Genomic DNA, 23,770 nt, shown 5'->3' with positions numbered 1-23,770 from the left:
ATAAGGATGGAAGACAAGCCGAGTTTTACTCTGTTTTGTAGGAAACCAAGTCACCACTTGCGCTCAAGGCTCACGAAAAGCTGATCAACACATCTCTATCACATTGCGCCTGTCAATCAACAATGAAGAGACAATTACCGCAATGATGGCACAATGCGACAGTCGATCCAGAGCTAACTTTCAACCGCATGGCGGTAATAAAGACAACATCGCATGCGAACTCACGATCGAAAGATGCAGCTGAGAAATGCAAAAGGGGAGGATTGAGACACGTGTACAACTAACGGTTGTGCAAAATTGACGATCTGATTGCATAACAGGAGAAATAATATCCCTCTGTCTTTGGAATTACCATAACAATCAGTGGAGACCACAAGGCCAAAGTCAAAGACCTGCACCTATAAATACCCCATAGATTTCAGAGAAAACTTATGCTATTTGATACGAGGTTAATTGCTGCAAAATTGTTGAGAGAAAAGGTTTAGCTGAGTGCTTAAGTGAAGAAATCCAGGAAGAAGATGAGACAAGGCCGAGAGGTGAGTCTCAGATCTAATCTGTCGAATACCTGATCCGAAGCTGTGTGTACAGAAACCTATTACCGGTGGAGCAAGCCTGAGAGGGAAGCTCTTCCTACCATCGAATCTATCCTTTCCGGCAAGCAGATCTCCATCGAATCGGTGCCAAGACATTGGCACTTATTTGTATATGTTTTGTCTCTTTCATTGTTGTATTTCACTTTCTCTTTATCTTCTCATTCACACACAATTTATCAAACACTTAATAGACATATTAAATGTTTCGATAGCTTTCATATACCATTCTCTGTCTATTTCCATTCCTCCATTAATCACTTTCTTCATGATGTCTTTTTAATCCCCTGATAGTTAATATGAATCAAACAAGTACTTAATCTTTGTTAAAGGTATAAAATGCGTTTAGCTAAGGCATTCTAGACGTCATCTTCACCTGTGAGAGCAGAAGTGAAGATGCCATTCTGATCTATCGAGAGAGGGTTAGAAGAGTGCATTAACTAAAGCGAGGAGTACTTCCAGACATGGAAGCAACCTTGTGTTCATTACTTTATTCTCTGTTTCACCATAGACATGTGGGAGCGTGGCTGATCACTAAAAGGTGTACGCCAAGAGAAGAGCGAAACAGTATTTCTAGTTTCAACGCAATTAAGAATTTACGCTGTTTATATTATTTATCTCTCTCTTTCTATTCTGTTCATAAGACTTGACGCTGCATTCCACGTTCTTTGCATAACCTTCGAAGCCAGCCTTGACCCCAGCATCTTGTATCATGAGCCTGTATCTTGTATCATCTAGCTTAGGTTTATTGTATTTCATTTTACTATCGCATTTTTACTTCTTACTTTATTTTACCGCAATTTATTTACTTGTACAAACCACACTTTTAAAGATTGAAAACCTGGTCGCATATATCACGAACATACCGCAATAACCTAAAACAGTCCTTGTGTTCGACCTCGGATCACACCGAGAAACTTGCGGTGAAATTACACTTGGTTCCATCACAAGGAAACTTGTGACAACGCATGGCATACTACGTGAACATCCATAATTAATGATATCTAGTAGTAGTATCGCATAATTTCGAGCATAGAACATCATCAATCATACACATCAGTGTTTTTCCACTAGACTTTAAGAGTTATCTCTCCCTGTGGCAACGTTTGCTAAGAACTGAATCCTTGGTAAAAAGAACAGACATGGTTGGTAGCACCCGAATCAAGGATCTAGGCATAATCATCTTTCTCTATCAAACACGTCTCCAAGACCAATAAATCAGATTTATTGTCTTTCCTCCTCTTTTGGAGAGTAGTGGGACCAGTGTCAGGACAACTGACACTACTAATTGTTTCATCCATCCCTTTGTGCTCGGAAAGTAAGAACTGACATTCAAACAAATCTTGCAACGAGTCCATGAACTTGCGTGCAATGACCATGTTCTCAACCCTTTTGGCCAAAACATTAGGTGAGATAGCCAAAATGTGAAGTCAGGCCCATAAATTAACCTTCATCCACAACCCATATGCATTACGAACACTTCGCAATGCATCAAGATTCGGGACCTGAGGACATTCCTCAACCATAACAAATTCGAGGTCGTTTGCCACGAAATACGTTTTACACGATTCATTCCACTGTATGTAATCGATCATATTAAAAGCATTAAACGGAAATACCAATGAGTTGCTGAAAAGAAAAACACATTGACCTACGTTATGTTTTAAGCAAATACCCGTTGTAAAACAAAAAACATCCAATAAAGTTTTAGAAAAACTAATATGAACCCCGTGTGACATCTAGTTTCGCAATGACGCTTCAAAGGTTTAGGACAAAGCCACCGAAGGGAGGTCAATTATCCCTCCTCTGAATTGAGAAGTTCTCTACTAGTCATTAATACCAGAACAACTCTTGCTCTTAAAATGACTAATCATCATTGATTTAGTCAAGAGATCATTAACTTACTTAACAATGTCCTATAAGTGTGACCTGCCATTTTAGGCCCTAGAGATCTGCCCCAAGCAGCCAATCCGAAGGGAAAAATCCAATTGGGGAAAAACCTGTAGTGACCCTATCCATTTCTAGAGTTCACCTTGATCTTGACCAACTGCACAAAACCCATCTGAAGGGGGACACTCTCAGGGCTCCACAAGTGAGTACAGAATGATCTCACGGTGTGAACAAATGACAAAGACCATAGGACGTGTTGACACACACCCTTCACCCACTTACTATAAACACTCTCTTCGTCCACCTTGATATTGACTCATGAAAACACCATCCAAAGGGGGATGCTCCCAGGGCACCATGAGGCCAAGCATGAATCTCACAGTATGAACATATAAGGAGAAACGTGAGTGGAATCATAGACATATCAAATACATCTCTTCCTCCTACTGAGTATTTTTAGCCTGGGGTTTAGTTTACTTATAAAAAGTACGGCGAAGCATTTTAACTAAGTGAGTTTTAGGTTTGCCCAAGAGTAACTTTTACCTTGGATTGTTAAAACAACTTTTGATCATCATTTATTAAACTCTTTAACGGAGTCTTTGACCAATTGTCGCATGCTTATAGAAAATCTATCTAATTCACCTTTCCAGGAAGGTTCCCAGGTAGGGGTGTTCCGTTTCCGTCAGCTAGACAGAACCCGCTTTAGACAAAAGGTCCTTTATCGATAGATTTAAAAAAAATTTAATCTTTTATGCCAATCAATTGAATCCTATTAAATTGTTTTAAAAGATTAATATAGGTTACTAATCTCATTAGAACTAATTGAACTTAGGTCTATCTAAATCCAATTTTAAAACCCTTTTAAAAAAAATTTGAGTTCAACCTAAGTCCACATGCAACTTTTTCTTATCGATTTTAGGTCTAATTTCCTTTATAACACTTATAGCGAAAACAACAAAAACCACAACGCAAAGCTAACACATGCAAGGCATTCATAACGATTATAAATAGCTTATGTGTTATGCTCAATGCATTGTTCATTCATTGCTACCTTTTATATAATGCTTATACAAAAGAGCAACGAAATAGGCATAACATGCTACCATACACCCTTATACTATAACACTTATAATAAAAGGATGATGCATGATAATGCTCACTGCATGCAAAAATATAACTCTTATATTTCATGATGCATGTGCATGCTTTCACGTAATTTCTTCATGCAAGATTATAACATTTATAATACATGATGCATGGATGATTGCACAACCTAAGGTGGGTTTCAAACTATATTTCAAACATTTTTCCATATAAACACCATACATCACATGTATAATAAACAAATGTTGATGAACCGGGTAAAATTGCCTCAAATCCACAAAAGTAAGGCTAACTATTACAAAACCAAGGAGTCTCTGGTTCAAACAGGAAAACCGAGTCTTGAACCATCCGAGCAAAGCAAAGCATCTCCAACCATCGTATACCAAACTCCTCGCAATCGTCTACACGAAAGAACAAATGATTTACTCTATCGTTTACCAATGCTCCCAGAGCTAAATGATTGTTTAGCAATGATCATGTACCTTTTTCTAAATGATTAAGGTATGTGATTGTCTAGCGCGCTTCGCACAACAACAGCCTTACACGATCGTCTAAACGACTACGATATGGCAAAGTGATGCTTAATTTTATGAAGTGAAAATTTGGATGATATGCGTTGATGAAATTGCATTGAGCACTCAAGTTTCCTCAGCGGAATCCAAGTGTAAATACCACTGAGTTTCCTGGTATGTCCCGGGTCGAACTCAGGAACTTGTGAAAATAGATTGCGTTGGTAATTTTTATGAAAACATAGCGGTAACTAGAAACTCAATTAATGGTTGGTTTGTTGATTGCGTTAATGAAAAAATAAACAAATGTGGCAGAGTTTGAAAAGAGTTGACCAAATAGGAAATGCGATGAGTATGTGGTGAACGGGCTGAGAAAAGTTTCGGCTAACACTTCCTAGGATGTGTTCATACTATGCGATCCTGCAAAATGCATACAACAGTAAACCACCTCTCGGTACGAATGCCACGGCTTCTAAGGCTAGAACGCATGCGATATATGCGCTAAGTCTATAGGACCTACACATAAGCCTTTATTTTTATTTATGCAATGACAAAATGACACACACATAAATAAGGCGACCACATAATATCATTTCCATCTCTAGGATGCATACGATGTAGGTTGACAAACAGAGCTTATCTCTAAGTCCCTATCTCTTGTTTATGCAGTTCTAATCTTGCTCTCTCGAGTCCAGATTCTAACCTTGCTCTCTCGAGTCATTAGATTCTTTCTTTAGACTCTCTGTCGAGTAACTCTAAAGGGTATTTTGCACAGCATAAAACAAGACAATCGCAAGCAATGAACTTCCTAGGTCATGTTAGCTTAGTTCTTCTAAACCCATTCGACTAGTTTAACTACTCATGCATGCTAAGAGAGTGAACAGATGTAGAAATAGAACTTCCATTGTATAAATACAAAGATAAAGTACAAAATAACAATGCAAGTATAGAATAAAGGGCCTGGTAGTAATCTCTTGCTGCCCAGGCTTTTACTCTGTTTGTTTTCTTACTCGTGTTCCAAAAGATAATCTTGCTCTCGCTGAGAGTCGACCCACCTCTCTGCTTTACGCCCCAAAAAAAAAAAAAAATGGTTCTCTCTCGAGTTTGCCCTGAGCGTTCTCCAGCATCACCACTCTTTTCTTGCTCCGCTTGAAATGAAAAGGAAAACTATGGACAAGGCGTGCGATCCGAAATGTATGAATTTTCGAACTACAATGAAGGTGAACCCCTTTTCTAAAGGATATCTCTGGTATTTATAGAACATCTAAGGCGAACAAACAGCTTCCTCTCTCATGATTGTACCTATGTGGACGACTTTATTCCTGACTAATGCGCCGAATATTTTCATCGAAAAGCTGAATGTACTTGTTAAACGTTATCGGTTGTCAACTTAAATCGGATTCGGACTGTCATCAGTTTTCTCTCCCATCGTGATTAAATTAGCCTTTCACCCAGATGTGCCCACCATGTTACACTGACCAAGTTGTGACAATCCTTCTCTAGCAAATTTTCGAATACAATCATCACAAAGCCTTGTGGTGAAGTTGTACTCGACCAATGATTTCCTATGATCGCAATTCTTGCATTGCGTCAATGCATATTTTGCATAAAACACAAAAATCAATTGTTCCTATGCGATGAACGCATGCAACCGCAATATTATGAAATTGATGCTGATGAACTTAATTTAATATTTTTTATCGACGCATCAACATTGTTTAAGAACTTAGCACTATGATAACGTGCATTTTCTGTCCGTTATCACACCCCCAAATTTAAACAATGCTTGTCCTCAAGCATAAGCTAAGATTCCTTTAGCAAGTAGCCCGCATTGTGTATTGACGCATCCATCATTGCGGCGATCTCTCTTCTTTGGTTGCGGTGATGGAGTGAGATAAGTGGCTTCTTCGCGTAAAATCTCTGAAATCCAGTGCCTCGATCATTGCAAGAAAAACAGAGAGAGGTCAAATTATTTTAAACAAAAACAAAATTCGTTATCGCCATCTCCCCCCCCCCCCCCCCCCCCCCTTTTTTACAATAAGGATAGATAAAGATTGAAAAAGATCTAGTGAGAATTCCGAGTAGTAGAGAAGTATTGAAGAATTGATGCTTCCTAAAACTTGCGTCTCTGATGGATTGCGATCGTTTGATTATTGTACATCGAGCAAGCTTTGTGTAAGTCTTTAGTTCCGCGAGTCACTTGGCAATGCCATCCTTCTCCTGATATGTCTTTACTCGCTGCCCATTAACTTTGATATGTCGGTTCTGTCTTCGTTTGATAATCATCGCGCCATGCAAAATACTTGTCTAAATATGAATTTTGTCGCAGCGCAACGTTGGACTTTAGTTTTCCCAGGAAGAGCCGTAGACGTGAGTTGAAAAGAGTAAGACCCTCTGCTCAACTTGGAGGTTTGTTTCCGCATATGTGTTTGTCATGCCAGTGCTTAGTACGCTCTTTGTAAATCTTTGCGTTTCTATGCGTTTAATCCTCCATTCTTCTAGCTCGACCAGTTGTTATTTTTCACGCTTCTTCTGCTTTCTTCTTCAAATCAAAGTTCCAGCTTCTTTACGCCCCAGTGCCTTATATTCCAGCTCCAAAGGCCAAATGCACACCTTAACCAATACCAACGCATATGGGGACATACCTATTGGGGTTTAAATGCTGTTGGTATGCCCACAATGCGATCATCAAAGCTTTGTTGCCAATCATTTTGCAAAGGCCGACTAACCATCTCAAGTGATCACTTAATCTCCCGATTGGACACCTCGCCTGACCATTCGTTTGCGGATTGGTATACGGTGGCCACTTTGTGGAGGATGTTGTATTTGTGCAACAGCTCCTTGATATTATGGTTGACGAAAGTGGGACACTTCATATTATGATGGTTACGGGAGAGTTGCTAAAACGAGTGAAAATATGTTTCTTCAGGGAAGTGGGAGACTACCGCCGCATCGCTTGTGGCGCATGCTATTACCTCTACCCACTTGGAGACATAATCGACGACTAATAAAATATAATGTTTACCATTCGAGGGAGGGAATGGTCCCATGAAATCAATCCCTCATATGTCGAACAATTCAAGCTCTAAGATGGTGTTCATTGGCATTGCATGTTTCCATGAAATGTTACCTGTGCGTTGGCACCGATCACACTTCATTGCATACCCAGCTGCATCTTTAAACAAAGTAGGCCAAAAGAATCCACTTTGTAAACTTTGGTTGCGGTGCGCTGCCCTCCAAAGTGCCCACCATATGGTGAGTCGTGACATTGCGATAATATGCGTTGTTGAGCAGCATCTGGTATGCATAATCGAAAAATCTAGTCTGCCCCTCTTTTATACAGATTCGGCTCATCCCAATAATAATGTCTGCATTCATGTTTGAGCTTCTTCTATTGGTGGTAGGTGTAATCTTCAGGAAATTGCTCGCAAACCAGATAATTGACTATGTCTACATACCAGGGCAATTCTTCAATATGGAATAACTGCTCATCCAGGAACACTGCACTCACCTTAGACTCATTACAGTCAACCACAAGATTTTCCAGTCTAGACAAGTGATCCGTAACTCGGTTCTCTGTCCCTTTTTGGTCAATTATTTCTATATCAAATTCTTGAAGGAGGAGAACCCACCTGATCAGCCTCGGCTTTGCATCCTTCTTTGTCATTAAGTACTTTATTGCCGAATGATCAGTATGGATGTGTACCTTTGTCCCCGGCAGATATGCTCAAGATTTTTCCAACACAAAAATTACCGCCAGAAGCTCTTTCTCTGTGGTGGTATAATTTGTCTGGGCAGGATTTAATGTTTTACTCGCAAATGCGATGGGATGCAAGATTGTTTTTCTCTTTTGCACTAAAGTTGCTCCCATCGCATATCTGCTTGCATCGCACAATTTCAAAAGGAATTGTCTAGTCCGACGCAATCAATATGGGTGTGGTAATCAGCGCATTCTTCAAAACTCAAAATGTGTTGAGGCAATAATTATCAAAATTAAATTTCCTGTCAGCATTTAACAACGCACTCAATGGTCTTGCTATTTTCGAAAATCTTTGACAAAGCGTCTGTAAAATCCACCGTGCCCCAAGAAGCTTAGTATAGCCTTCACGCTTGTTGGAGGTGGAAGTTTTTCAATTGCTTCGATTTTTTCTTTGTCCACCTCCATCCCATCCCGGGGAACCTTGTGTCCCAACACTATGCCTTCCTTCACTACGAAATGGCATTTTTTCCAATTAAGCACCAGATTAATCTCTTCGCAACACTTCAGTATCTTCTCCAAGTTGGCTAAGAAGACTTCATAAGTGTTCCTATAAACAGAGAAGTCGTCCATAAAGATTTCGATAGAGTCCTCAAGATAGTCTGAAAAGATGGCCATCATGCACCTTTGGAACGTGCTTGGTGCATTACAGAGGCCAAACGGCATGCAGCGAAAAGCAAAGGTCCCATATAGGTAGGTGAATGTGGTCTTGTCTTGGCCTTCTGGAGCTATCATAATCTAGTTGTACCCAGCATAACCATCTAGAAAGCAATAAAAATCATTTCAAGCTAGACGGTCTAACATTTGGTCAATGAATGGCAGAGGGAAATGATCTTTCTTTGTGGCCACGTTCAACTTGTAGTAATCCATGTAAATGTGTCATCCAATGATGGTCCTTTGCGGTATTAATTCATTATTTTCATTCGAGACTACCGTCATGCTGCCTTTTTTCGGCACACACTACACGGAGCTGACCCACATGCTATCTGCTATAGGATAGATAATGCCCGCATCCAGCCATTTAATGATCTCCTTCTTGACAACCTTTTTCATCACAAGGTTGAGTCTGCATTGATATTCAATTGTTTCTTTGTGGTCCTCTTCAAGACGAATGCGGCGCATACAGTACGTTAGGCTAATTCCTCTAATTTCGGCGAGTGTCCAGCCAATTGCTCCCACATGCTTCCTTAGAATGCTCATCAACACATTCTCCTGGTCTTCGTTGAGTGCAGAGGAAATGATAACTGGTAGCTTCTCATTCTGCCCCAAAAATGTGTACTTTAAATGGGTTGGTAGGGTCTTTAATTCAAGTTTTGGTGGTTCTACTAGGGAAGGTTGCATTGTTTTTCTTTCTTCTTTTTCTGTTTGCTCTTCTTCTTCCTTGCTTTTTTTTTTTGTGATTGCATTACAGGCAACAACGGATGCGCTGGAATCCTCTTTTGCATTCTCTTCATCAAACTTTTCTTCTTCAACTAAATTCTGGTCATCATCAGAGTCATGTAGGTATTTTTCATCCAGAAACTTCATGGCACGAATTATGTTAAACTTGAGCTTCTGTCCATTGATACTCAAAATGATTTCCCCTTTATGCATGTCAATTTGGGCGTGACCTATTGATAGAAAAGGTCGCCCAAGAATGATAGGCACATCTTTGTCGGCCTGTAGTCCAAAGTGATAAAATCGGCTGGTAGGATAAATTTATCAATGGTTATCAGCACGTCTTTCACCTTTCCCTCTAGATGCACCAGAGATCTATTAGCCAGTTGGAGAGTCACTGTTGTGGGCACAAGTTGCCCTACATTCAGCTGCCTAAAGATTGACAGAGGCATCAAATTTATGCTGGCTCCCAAGTTACACAAAGCTTGCTCGATGTACAATCTTCCTATGGAGCAAGGAATAGTAAAGCTCCCAGAATTGCTCATCTTTGGTGGAATGATTAATTTTGAAATCTGAGTTAATGCCACCATGGCAAACTTACCAGCTCCCCTCTTCTTAGTTACCATATCCTTCAGAAACTTTGCGTAGGTAGGCATTTCCTCAATCGCTTCACTGAAAGGAATATTAATATGTAATTGCTTTAACATATATAGGAAGCGTTGGTACTATACCTCTTCGTTCTTTTTCTTCCTTAGTCTCTACGGGAAAGGGGGTAACTATACTTTCATGGCTCCCGTATCAATTGGCTTTGAGGTCGATGCAACCTCTGGTTCTACTACTTCTTTTTCTCTTTCTTCTTCTTGCGTCACTGCAACTTCAGGTTCTGCCGTAATGGGAGCTGTCTGACTAAGCTCCTTCTTTTCTCCCTCCACTGTCTTCCCACTTCGTAATTTCACAACCTAACATTGCTCTTTATCTGATCCCCCCGAGTTGTATGGGAGTTCTGTTGAACTCGGCAAACCCCCTTGCGGTCTACTCTTCAGCTCACTCACAATCTGGCCCATATGTAATTCTAGATTGCGGATGGATGTAGCCTGACTTTGAAGCACAGTTTCGTTTTTCTCTATGTATTGCTTCAATTGGCTATCCAAGGAAGAGGATTGCGGTGGTTGTGAGCTACTTGTTTGATTGCTCGTTTGACCGTTGTTACGTGGGAAGAATCCTAGTGGCCCTTCTTTCTGTTCCACGGATTGGAAATTTTGTTGCTGATTCTTCCAAGCAAAATTGGGGTGGTTTCTCCACCCGGCATTGTAGGTATTCAAAAAGGGATTATTCTTTACAAAGTAAACAGATTGTGGATTTTGCGGGCAATCTTCAATCGCGTGCCCATAACCGCAAGTCGCACACCTTGCGGTGTTTTGAATGATTGCGTTGATTTGCTCGTTTTGTGGTGTTGGGCTATTGATCGCAATTCCCTGCATTAAGTTCATCATTGCGGTCATCTGGTTTTGTAGTGAAGCAATAGCACCATTATTTCCATCATTGTCTTTGAGTCTCAATCTCTGGTCACTCTCTCTCCAATCTTCATGGTTCTTAGAGATACGATCCAAGATATTATTCGCTTCGTCATACGTTTTATCAAGCAGACCATTAGCGTTTGCCATATTGGGAACGATCTGTGAAGCGGGATTCAAACCATGACAAAAAATCTCCATTTGAAGGTAGTCTGACAAACCATTGTGTGGACAATCCCTGACAAACCTTTTAAACCTCGCCCAGGCATCGCTGAGCGATTCGTCCATGTCTTGTTCAAAATTTGTAATTAGTTTCCTTCGTCTGGCGTTTTCAGTGGGTGGAAAATATTTCTTCATAAACTTCTCCCGACCTGTTCCCAAGAAGTGATCTCTTCCGGTTTGAGAGAATATGCCCATTTCCTAGCCTGATCATAGAGAGAAAATGGGAACAAAGTTAGTCGAACTTCTTCAGCAGAGATGTTCGGGAACATAAAAGTATTGTAGATTTTAATAAAGCTTTGGAGGTGGGCATGCGAGTCCTCGCCACGCCTTCCTCCGAATTGTCCTACAGTCTGGATCATCTGCAGCATCACCAGCTTCATTTCGAATCTGCTTCCATCGAGGGCAAGCCTCATGATTCCTGGAGAGAAATCATAGAGTTTAGTGATGCATAGTTCCTAATGGGTCTATTGCGATCGTTTGCCAGTAGGATTGGATTCGCCATGACTTTGTTATCATTTGGTGCTTCGTTTCCAGGCTGCTCCACAATCTCTTCTTATCTGTCTGTGGTTGTTGTTGGCGGTCTCTCAATCCTTGTCTAAACGTCTACTCAATCTCCAGGTCGTAATTCGCCAAAGATTGAGAGTCTGCAAAGAAATCAGAAAAATTAACGTTAGCACACTATTTTGCCGAAGTCTCTGGCAACAGTGCCAAAAAATTGATGCTTAATTTTATAAAGTGGAAATGTGGATGATATGTGTTTATGAAATTGCGTTGAGCACTCAAGTTTCCTTAGCGGAATCCAAGTGTAAATTTCACTGAGTTTTTTGGTAAGTCCAGGGTCGAACTCAGGGACTTGTGAAAACAGATTGCGTTGGAAATTTTTATGATAACTTTGCGGTAACCGATAACTCAATTAATGTTGGTTTAAAGATTGTGTTAATGAAAAAATAAACAAATGCGGCGGAGTTTGAAAAGAGTTGATTAAACGGGAAATGCGATGAGTATGCGGTGAACGTGTTGAGAAAAGTTTCGGCTAACACTTCCTAGGTCGCGTTCATGTTATGCGATCATGCAACATGCATACAATAGTAAACCACCTCTCGGTGCGAATGCCATGGCTTCTACGGCTAGAACGCATGTGATATATGCGCTAAGTCTATAGGATCTACACATAAGCCTTTATTCTTATTTATGTGATGACAAAATGACACACACACAAATAAGGCGACCATATAATATCATTCCCATCTCTAGGATGCATGCGATGCAGATTGACAAATAGAGTTTATCTCTAAGTCTCTATCTTTTGTTTATGCAGTTCTAATCTTGCTCTCTCGAGTCCAAATTCTAACCTTGCTCTCTCGAGTCATTAGGTTCTTTCTTTGGACTCTCTCTCGAGTAACTCTAAAGGGTATTTTGCACAGCATAAAACAAGACAATCGCAAACAATGAACTTCCTAGGTCATGTTAGCTTAGTTCTTCTAAACCCATTCGACTGGTTTAACTACTCATGCGTGCTTCTCTAAGGTGAACATATAAGGTGAACAACAGCTTCTCTCTCATGATTGTACAGATGGGATGGCTTTAATTCCTGACTGATGCGCCGAATATTTGTCACCAAAAAGCTGAATGTACTTGTAAACGTTATCGGTTGTCAACTTAAATCGGATTCGACTGTCATCAGTTTTCTGTCCCATCGCGACTAATTAGCCTTTCACCCAAATGCGCCCACCATGTTGCAGTGACCAAGTTGTGGCCATCCTTCTCAAGCAAATGATTGCGAACACAGTCATCGCAAATCCTTATGGTGAAGTTGCACTCGACCAATGATTTCCCATGATCGCAATTCTTGCATTGCATCAACGCGTATTCTGCATAAAAACACAAAAATCAACTGTTCCTATACGATGAACGCTTGCGATCGCAATATTATGAAATTGATGCTTGATGGACGCAATTTAACATGTTTTATCAACACAATCCAACATTGTTTAAGAACTTAGTACTATGATAACGTGCATTTCTACCCGTTATCACAAAGCACCATCACCTAAACGATTACTGAGCGAGCGCCTTCGTATCGTATACCGCATGATCGTGTAGGTAGTAACTATGTAATGAGGCAAGCTAACTACACGATCATCTAGCACGCGCCTTTTACNGCCTTCGTATCGTATACCGCATGATCGTGTAGGTAGTAACTATGTAATGAGGCAAGCTAACTACACGATCATCTAGCACGCGCCTTTTACTAAATGATGAGCATCAAATGCTTCCACTACGATCGTCTACCTCCTGCGTCTACGCGATCGGGCAACCAACGCTATGCGATAGAGTAAACGATTTATCCCATCATTTAGCATTAGCTAAAGGATCGTTTAGTAAATACTACACGATCGTATAGAAAAATCTACACAATCATTTAGATAAATCCCAATGATCATTTACCTTAGGCTACACAATACGACCAACTGTTGGTCTTCTTCTTTGTTGAGAACCATATCTCCATGTTGTGAAACTTCATCACAAACGACTCGACTAACTCAAACTCTTTGAATTACAGACTCAACAGCATGTTAACTATGCCTAAAAACACAGGGGCCTTTACAAATTAACACTTTGTAATTGAAGAAAGCTTTAAACCAAAGGCAATTAAACCCGTAAACATCCATCAACGCCACCCACAAAAGCATTTAACAATTAAACACAAATGCCTAAAACCCACCAAGATTGTAAAAGTAGTTCACAACGTAATTGAAATTAGGAATATCATAACAACCTGGCTCTGATACCAATTGAAGGAAATCAGAAACGAGGATTTCCATGAGCAGCAGAAGGATCTTTTCAAAATTCAATCGTTTATGAACATCAAAATTACAGTCACAAACGGAAACCCACGGTTATGCATAAATTAAAATTACAACATGCTTTACTACATGATCAAGAGAAGAATCAACAAACCTTTGTAGACTCATCTTCAAGTTCCTTGATCACGAACACTCAATCACAATAACAAAGCAACACACGAACGTTCATCCAACACGACCGCTACACTTCATGATCACATCGAACTCAAACTAAGTGAACGGCCTCTACAGAACCTCGACTGTGTCGCGTTGAATATGACATCACCAAGAAGGTTACCTCGGTATTCTCGGTGTGAGAATCCAGAGTGTGTGCTCTGTGTGGACTTGGTTTGAAGCAGAAAATGGAGGAAGAACAATCGTGTAAACGATTGAGCAATTGGGAGATGGAACAACCTATCATATAGGTCGATGCCCAATCGTTTAGTAAAAGCTATGTGATCGTCTAGCAAAAGCTATGCGATCGTTTAGCTAGTCGTCTAGCTGATGGTCTATCATATAACAACATTCCACGATCGTTTAGCTAACTCCAAGCTGTCAGTTAGTAAATCTAATTTACTTGACAACTATTCCATGAGTAATTTCCGAGAGAGGGAATCTCAAATCAACATTTAATAAATCTTATTAAAATTAGGAAAACATTTTTCCTTTTATCTCACGGTTACCATGAAACCACCAACAACCTCTCACTCAATTTTTTATTAGAGAAAAAGGGATAATTATCAAATAATAAATATTATTATAAATATAAATGATAACTAACTTACCATAATATATTTATAACCTATAGTTTTTGTATTTCATCTCATGAAACATACAAACCATAGCTCTTTTTTTATTCCAGGGCACTTAATGTAAATCTCATTAACATTAATCCTCCCTTTGATTTATTTCATACACCATATCGATCATATCATATATAATCGAATTACCTCTTATCCATCTGAACATTTTAAATCAGCACCAAGAATTGATCCTCAGCTTTAATCCTTGAGCTACCAAGGGGATCTTATGGACCTGTAGCTCGAAGCTCCAACCATACATGAATAACTGACAAAACTCTTTAGTCACGGGATCCACCATCCGTTAACTACCAGACACCACACTAAAGACCGACAGCTAAACTCTTCTTACCACAAATATATTATGTGTCCATCTTAACCAATCAATAGTGCGACAAACCTTCACAGATCGCTTGTAAGTATAGTTCGGCCAATAACCGTTATCCCCCTGTAGTTACATCTAACTTCTTAAGTACCACTGATCCCTCTAATGAACATAGGTCATAGTCCTACTATGACTGAGTCCTTTCTTCCAAAGAGAAGCTATGGCCACTATGTTCAAGCCCCAGAATCAACCCTTAAGGGACCAATCTATCTACTTACCCCTGCTTCGGGGAAGGAGTGAATTCCATCTTGTGTATTGAGTTCCTAGCTCCCAAATTAGACAAGTCCCCAAAAAGGTAGGCATGTTAAATTGGCAATCTGGCCCCTCTCACCCATACTAATAAAAGGACCGCCCTCAAAAGCAGGAGTTCCCAAAACACTCAAGATTGAAGTAGTATCACCTTTGGTCCTTTAGGTGAGATGTAAGTCTCCAGTATCAACGACATTATATAAAGAGTCTAGTCATCTCGTGGTCCAGTCATATACAAACTCTTTGTATAGGACGCCCCCGGTCGCATGTCTCCACATGAATGGTCAGGATCTACCATCTGTAGTAGTTTACAACACTTGCAAACATCTACAAAATGGGTCGTGTTCGTACTGTCAACCGGATCAAGTATCCCACCTTAACCCTTATACTACAGACCTATTTTGGTTATCACTTAAGGCGTGATCCACTTGATATCTCATATACATGTTTGAGTTTATATAAGATAACCATGGAGCTTTGTTTATTGAATATGAGTAAATGCGAAAAATGAAATAACACTTATTTTATTCATAAACAATGTATATAATTACAAACAACGAGACTCCGAGAGAATTAGGACACCAATTTCAACAATCTCCCACTTGTCATAATGCCTTGGGAGACTAATGTACAATACAAGAGACATGTACAATATACAATAAACTAGGGAATACCCCAGTATCATCTCCCACTTGCCCTAGACAAGATGTCGTATGTTCCATAGACCCAGACTCTCCGTTGACCCTCCAACACTTTAGCTGTGAGAGCCTTTGTAAAGGGATCAGCAACATTGTGTAGTGACACGATCTTCGAACTATCATAACACCGCGATGCACAATCTCTCTGATTAAGTGGTATTTCTATTCTATATGCTTACCCCGACGATGACTCTAAGGGTCCTTCGAATTTACCACAACTCCGTTGTTATCACAATAAAAAGTGATAAGTAAATCCATATTTGGAACAACTTCCAAATCTGAAAGGAATATCCTTAGCCAAACAGCCTCTTTAGCTGCTTCACAAGCGGCTACGTATTTGGCTTCCATAGTGGAGTTCATGATGCATCCCTGCTTGATATTTCACCACACTACAGCCCCTCCATTCAAAGTGAACACTGACCTCGATGTCGATTTGAGAGAATCTCTATTGATCTGATAATCATAGTCCGTGTATCCTGTAAGGATCAAATCCTTATCTCCATACACGAGCATGTAGTCCCTCGTTCTTTGAAGATACTTCAATCCGATCCCAACAGAAAATTCATTAAATATAATGATTAAAATACTTCAATCTAATCGAGGTGGAGAGTTTGTAGATTCTGATTTCTAAAACTATATGATAGAACATGGAATAGTTTCCCAACTCTCAGCACCTGGTACAGCTCAACAGAATGATGTATTAGAAAGGAGAAAGAGTACCCTGTTGGACATTGTTCGGTTGATGATGAGTTACACTTCCTTACCTGACTTGTTTTGGGGTTATGTAGTGGAGACTACAGCTTATATCCTGAACTACATTCCCTTGAAGTGTGTTGCCAGTAGACCTTTGGAGTTATGGAATGGTTGTAAAGCTAATTTACGTCATTTTAGTATACGTTGTTGCCCAGCACACGTGCTTGAGGCTAATCCTAAGAAACTGGAACCACGTTCGAGGTTATGCCTATTTGTACGCTATCCCAAGGGAACTGGAGGATGTTATTTTTATGATTCTAAAGAAAACAAAGTGTTTGTATCGACAAATGCTACGTTTCTTGAGGAGGATCATATAAGGCAACACAAACCTGGAAGCAAAATTGTTTTGAATAAGCTTTCCAAAGAAACTACTGAATTTTCAACAAGAGTTGTTGAAGAGCCTAGTATCTCAACAAGAGTTGTTTATGTAAGTTCATCTAGTAGGTCAAATCCATCTCAAGTGTTGAGGGAACCTCTACGTAGTGGGAGGGTTGTGAACCCACCTATTTTCTATATGGGTTTAACTGAAATCCTAGCTATGGTAGCTGATGGCGAGGTTGAGGATCCATTATCTTACAAGAAGGCAATGGAGGATGTTGATAGAGATGAATGGATCAGAGCCATGGACCACGAAATGGAGTCTATGTACTTCAATTATGTTTGGGATCTTCTAGATCAACCTAATGGAGTTAAACCTATAGGTTGTAAATGAATCTACAAGAGGAAACAGGGTGCTGATGGGAAGGTGCATACCTTCAAGGCTAGACTGGTGGCAAAAGGTTATCCCCAGGTAGAGGGAATTGACTATGAAAAGACTTTCTCGCCTGCCGCCATGCTGAAGTCTATTCAAATCCTTCTATCCATTGCCTCATATTATGACTATGGGATATGGCAAATGGATGTCAATAATGCTTTTTTGAATGGAAATCTTGAAGAGACCATTTATATGGTGCAGCCCGATGCATTCATAGAGGGAATCGACTATGAAGAGACTTTCTTGCTTATTGCCATGGTGAAGTCTATCCAAATCCTCCTATCCATTGCCTCATATTATGATTATGAGATATGACAAATGGATGTCAAGAATGCTTTTCTAAATGGCAATCTTGTAGAGACCAGTTATATGGTGCAGCCCGAGGGATTCATAGTCCAAGGTCAAGAGAAAAAGATTTGCAAGCTGAATCGGTCCATTTATGGATTGAAACAGGCATCTCGATCTTGGAATATAATATTTGATACTGCAATCAAATCTTATAGCTTTAATAACAGCGTTGATGAACCTTGTGTCTACAAGAAAATTATCAACAATTCAGTAGTTTTCCTAGTGTTGTATGTAGATGATATCTTACTCATTGGAAATGATATAGGCTTATTTACTACATTTAATAACTAGCTAGTGACCTAATTCCAAATGAAAGATTTGGGAGATGCTCGTTTTATTTTTGGTATTCAGATCTTTCGGGATCGAAAGAACAAAATGCTAGCATTGCCTCAGGCATCGTATATTGACAAGATGTTGATAAAGTGTTAGATGCAGAACTCCAAGAAGGGCCTTTTACCTTTCAAGCACGAAGTTACTTTGTCTAAGGAACAGTGTCCTAAGACACCTCAAGAGATTGAGGAAATGAGACAGGTCCCCTATGTATCTATCGTTGGCAGTTTGATGTATGCGATGTTATGTACTAAACCTGACATCTGCTATGCAGTGGGGATAGTCAGTAGATATCAATCTAATCTAGGATATGATCATTGGACAATTGTCAAGAACATCCTCAAGTATCTATGGAGAACGAGAGACTATGTGCTTGTGTATGGTTCTAAGAATTTGATCTTTACAGGATACACTGACTCTGATTTTCAAATTGATAGGGATTCTTGGAAACCCACTTCAAGATCAGTGTTCACTCTTAACGGAGGAGTTGTAGTATGGCGAAACACCAAACAAGGGTACATCGCAGACTCCACCATGGAGGCCGAGTATGTAGCAGCTTGTGAAGTAGCTAAGGAGGCCGTTTTGCTTAGGAAATTCCTGACTGGTCTAGAAATAGTTCTAGACATGTCAAAACCCATCACACTTCATTGTGATAATAGTGGTGCTGTTTCCCGTGAGCCTCGTCATAAGCGCAACAAGCACATTGAGTGGAAATACCATCTCATCTGAGAGATTGTGCTTCAAGGGGGCGTGATTGTCACGAAGATAGCTTCGAAGCACAACGTTGCTAATTTGTTTACGAAGGCCCTCACGGTTACAGTGTTTAAGGGCACCTGCAGAATATGGGTCTACAAGAAAGACCACGGCTGGAAAAGTGCAAATGGGAGATCTTGTACTAGGCATGTTGTGCCCTAGTTTATTGTTTTGTGTACTTGTAATTGGATTATCTTATACACCCCACTAGCTTTAGGACAAGTTGGAGATTGTTGGGATTGATGCCCTAAATCTCATAGGGTCCTATAGTTTGTAAATCTTGTATGAACAAACATTTCTATGATTAATAATATTTGATATTTTATTCACTCTATCTATGAAATATATGATATTTTAGTTTCATTATTAACAAACCAATGAACTAACATCCATGGTTATCGTTGTAACTCAAACATTTTTATGGAGACATACAGGTGGATCATGTTTAAGTGATAAGCTAAATGGTCTGAAGTATATAGATAAGGCTGGGTATCTTATCCTTGTGACACTACAAGTATGGCCTGCTTTCTAGGTATTACAAATGTTGTAAAGTTCTACAAATGATCTGATCCTGATGATTCACATATTAGACATGCGAGCGGGGATATTCTATACAAAGGAGTTTGTATAAGACCAGACCACAAAATGTTTAGTCTCGTTATATAACGTCATTCATAATAGGGACTTTCATTTCACTAGGATGACCATAGATAAACATGAGCTTAATCCTGAGTGAGTCGTGAACTCCTACCTATGAGGGCGGTCCTTAGAATAGTATAGGTGAGAGTGGTCAAATTTCTGACTCAACAAGCCTACCATTTTGGGGATTCGTCTGATTGGGGAGCTGTGAACTCAACTACACCAGATGGAATTCACTCATTCCCCAAAGTTGGGGTAAGTAGATAAATTGCTCCTTTAAGAGCTAATTTCGAGTCTTGAACAATATGGTGCCACACCTTCTCTTGGCCAGAGGAGGGTTTAACCATAGTGGGACTATGATCTATTGTTCATTAGAGGGATCAATGGTACTTAAGGAGTTAGATGTAACTATAGGGCAAAACGGTAATTTGGCCAAACTGTACTTACGAGCAATTTGTGAAGGGTCATCGTACTATTGATTGGTTATATCCAATGGACACAGAAATATATCTATAGTGCATAGAGTGCAGCTGTCGGTCTTTAGTGGAGTGCCCGACAATTAACGGATGGTGGATATATGATTAAAGAGTTTAATCAGTTATTCACATACTGTTGGAGCTTCAAACTACAGGTCCATAAGGTCCCTTTAGTAGCTCAAAGGATTTAGTTGATAATCAATTTTTGGGTTAATTTCAAATGTTCAAATTAATAAGAGGGATTTTAATTATATATGATATAATTAAATTAATTCAATTATATATGATATAATTGACATAATGTATATGATATGTTCTAGTTTAATTAGAGGAATAAATATTTGAATATGATTCAAATGTATTTTCTATGAATAAGATTTATAGTTATTAAATTTAATATAAATATGATTTATATTAAATGCCATAAAATAGAGCAAAAGAACTATAGTGTATATAGTGTATATGATGCAATATTAACTATAGGTTATAAATATAATATGATAAGTTGGTCATCATATTTATTTATAATTATTAATTATTGGATCATTATCCCTTTTTCTTTCTAACCACCCTTAGTGGGAAGTTAATTAGTTATTGTGGCTTTTAGAATAAGAAAAAAAATATTATTTTATTATTCCAGTAGATAAGCATTCATGTTGTGAAATGCTACAAGATTTCAAGAGAGTCTATGCGATAGACCTACTTCACTAAACGATTGAGACTGTCTTTCTATGCAATAGAGAGTTTACCTCCTCGATCGTCTTCCTCCTCCAACTCCAAAACACCATCCAAATCAAAATAGTCAAAGCCCACTGCTTCTGGGTTCTCACACCGAGAATTCCAAGGTAACTAAGTGGTAATGTCCTCCATCTTTTGGTTCGAGTTTCATTGTTACTTCTTCGAGGAGAGTTCGTGCTTCTTCGACGCGTTTGTGAACGAGTTAGTTCGAGGGATTTACTTGAAGAAGAGTTCTTCAAAGGTATAATCTCCAAACCTTGTTTCTTATTTCAAAAGCATGCTGTAATTTATCTTTTGATGCATAATCTGTTTTGTTGACTATAAATGTATGCGTTCAATCGAAATGGAATTTGGACGATTCGCTTCCTCTCAAAGGTTCTCTATAAAATGAGTTCCTTCAAGGGGCAAAATGTCGGCACACCCGTGCCATTTGACACTATCCATGAGATCCCATTCTCGATGGAAGATGCCCAAGACACTTGTGTTGTAATGCTCGCCCACGCCATGATACACGTATGTGCCATGGGGTAGCTCACTTAGACCATAAGGCCCAGAGGTGGTGGAGAGCAAACACCATGCCTCCCCCTATAATGCATTCCGAACAATTTCCTCTTTTCCACCCTTGCATTTAAAATGTGGCGAATTGTTACTCACCAACGTAGAGCACTCGTCTAAACTCCAATTGATAAGAAATTCAATGTGTTTGCATATCTTATCAATATGCATCTAACTGTAGAGTCACTCATTCAAACTATCGATGGAACCCCACCTTCCAAGGTCACGGCTTGGGGCCCCAACTGGCCCCCACGGAGCTTGTCACTGACACAACCGGTGACATGGTTGCTTGTGCTTTCACTTAATGTTCAACATGTCATGCTTGCTCACTTATATTTGTTTGTTGGATGATTCACCATCCTCCTCAATTGCATCATGCCAGTTCTCTCAATTCTCTATCTTTGCCAGATGTGTCGACACTCATGTGTCGCCACTACACTGTCTGCACAAGTGGGTTCACAATCTACTATCTCAAAGTTAGATTGTGACATTTTCCCCCCACTGAAACTGTCATCATCCTTAATGACACACTTGGGGATGCAATCCACTTTCGACCTCGTGGGATTGCAACACTCTCCCCCACTTAATCACGACATCGTCCCGATGACGATCCAAAAAATACTGGCACTATTAGGGACTATGTGAAACAATTTTACGAGTTGATGTTGCAAATAAGAGATATGTCTGAAAAAGAAAAAAAATTTCGTTTTGTCGAAGACCTGAAACTGTGGGCATAAACAAAATTGTATCTACAGAGAATACAGGATCTTCCAGCCGCATATGCAGTGGCTGAATAATTATTTGACTTAACTAATGAATGTCAAGAGATGAGGCAACACTCGAGATCCCCTAATAGAGGGAGAAAAAGCAACGGTTCGAGCTCAATGAGAAATAGTGACGACAAACCTCCTTTGTAGACGACTGGAAATACGTGGTAGGGGCAGAATTTTTATTGGCTTCTGTCCTGTTATATATGTAAAAGGAAACACAAGGCGAACAAATGTCTAAAACGAGCAACCTTTAATGCTTTGCAAGCCTCATTGGTCTCAAACACGAAACGCAAAGTTTTTCAGGTAAAGGATGAGAATATACAAGTAGAGGAAGATGGAACTCGACGAGTTGGGTCCCAAATTTTTTTAGGTGCCCTCCAGTAGAGTATGGGAGAAATAAAATAATCACAAAAAGGCAGATTGATGTATGTAGTTGCTTGGGTCAACCATAGAATAGCCAAAAGCATCGCGGCCGACTATATGTAGATGCTTGGGTCAACCATAGAGTAGCCAAAAGCACCACGGTCGACTCAAGAGCCACTTATAATTTTATGTTCAAAATAGAAGTCAGACCGTTGAATCTTTGTTGGGAAGGAAACACAGGTAAAATGAAAGCAGTGAACTCTATGGCCTTCCCTATTACAGAAATAGTGAAGAGAACAGTCATAAAGTTGGGGGATTGAAGCGGCCCTGCCGATTTCGTGAGCGTCAAAATGGATGAATTTGACGTAGTGTTGGGGATGGAATTCTTGCTTGAGCACAAGGTAATACCGATACCTCTCGTCAATTATTTAGTAATCACTGGGTGAACGCCCACCGTTGTGCATGCTGAGATCAAACAGCCAAATGGGATAAAGATGATCTCTGCACTCCAACTAGAGAAGGACCTTACCCACGAGTCAGGTGAAACCACAAATGAGAAGGCCCCTCAAGACATTCTGTGTGTGTTGGAAAAATGTCACGTTGTCGAGCCAGACAGTTTACATAAGTCCCTACCTCTAAAGAGAAGAAGCAACCTAAACACAGAGAGTTCCTACTAGGGGACAAAGTTCGAGTGAGATTATGCCTAAGACAGTTTCGATGCCGAGGCCAAAGAGAACATCACCTCGTGAGCTGTTATAGAGGATTGGTGGAAGTCATCGAATGGGTTGGGAAAGCCTCTTATCGGGTGCAATTACCATCATGGATGGAGATTCATCTTGTCATTCATATAAGTAAACTGAAACCCTATTATCCCGACCATGTCATGACAAACAAAGGGTGCTGGCCTATCTTCTTGCCATGACAAAGAGAATGACAGAGGAAGAAGTCGATGAAAATCTTGCTAGAAGAAGTGATAGAGTTGGAAGAGCAGGATCAGGTTTATAAGTGTTCCTAGAGAAGTGGAAAAGCCTCCAAGACAGAGAAGTTCGTTGGGAGCGCATGGAAGACCTCAAGGCAACTGCTCAATAATTTTTTAAGTTCAAGCAGAGTCGGTTGACAGGGAAGTCAACCACTTCTTTTTACTATGCTTTTATCCTATGTATTTCCTTTTGTTAGGTAGTTTACTTTCTATGTATTTTTCTTAATGTGTGACCACTCGCCCATTTCCATATGCAAGGGTGGAAGATGTGTTTTTCTTCAGAATGCGCTATATGGGGGTAAGATTAATCATCATATCCTCATACCAGTGAGTTGTATGCTATAAAATCGTGTTGTTGTTGCTTATTGCTT

At 39.7% G+C, this 23,770-nt stretch overlaps 1 non-coding gene across 1 annotated transcript; it reads left to right on the top strand.

Moving 5' to 3' along the window:
- Positions 1-10,958: 10,958 nt before the first annotated feature.
- Positions 10,959-11,065, top strand: LOC120087393. Its single transcript, XR_005484530.1, has one exon. It is a non-coding gene; the product is annotated as a small nucleolar RNA R71 (small nucleolar RNA).
- The last annotated feature ends 12,705 nt before the right edge of the window (positions 11,066-23,770 follow it).

Source organism: Benincasa hispida, chromosome 9, assembly GCF_009727055.1.
Source record: "Benincasa hispida cultivar B227 chromosome 9, ASM972705v1, whole genome shotgun sequence".
Taxonomy (NCBI): domain Eukaryota; kingdom Viridiplantae; phylum Streptophyta; class Magnoliopsida; order Cucurbitales; family Cucurbitaceae; genus Benincasa; species Benincasa hispida.
This window is presented reverse-complemented; position numbering and strand designations above follow the sequence as displayed.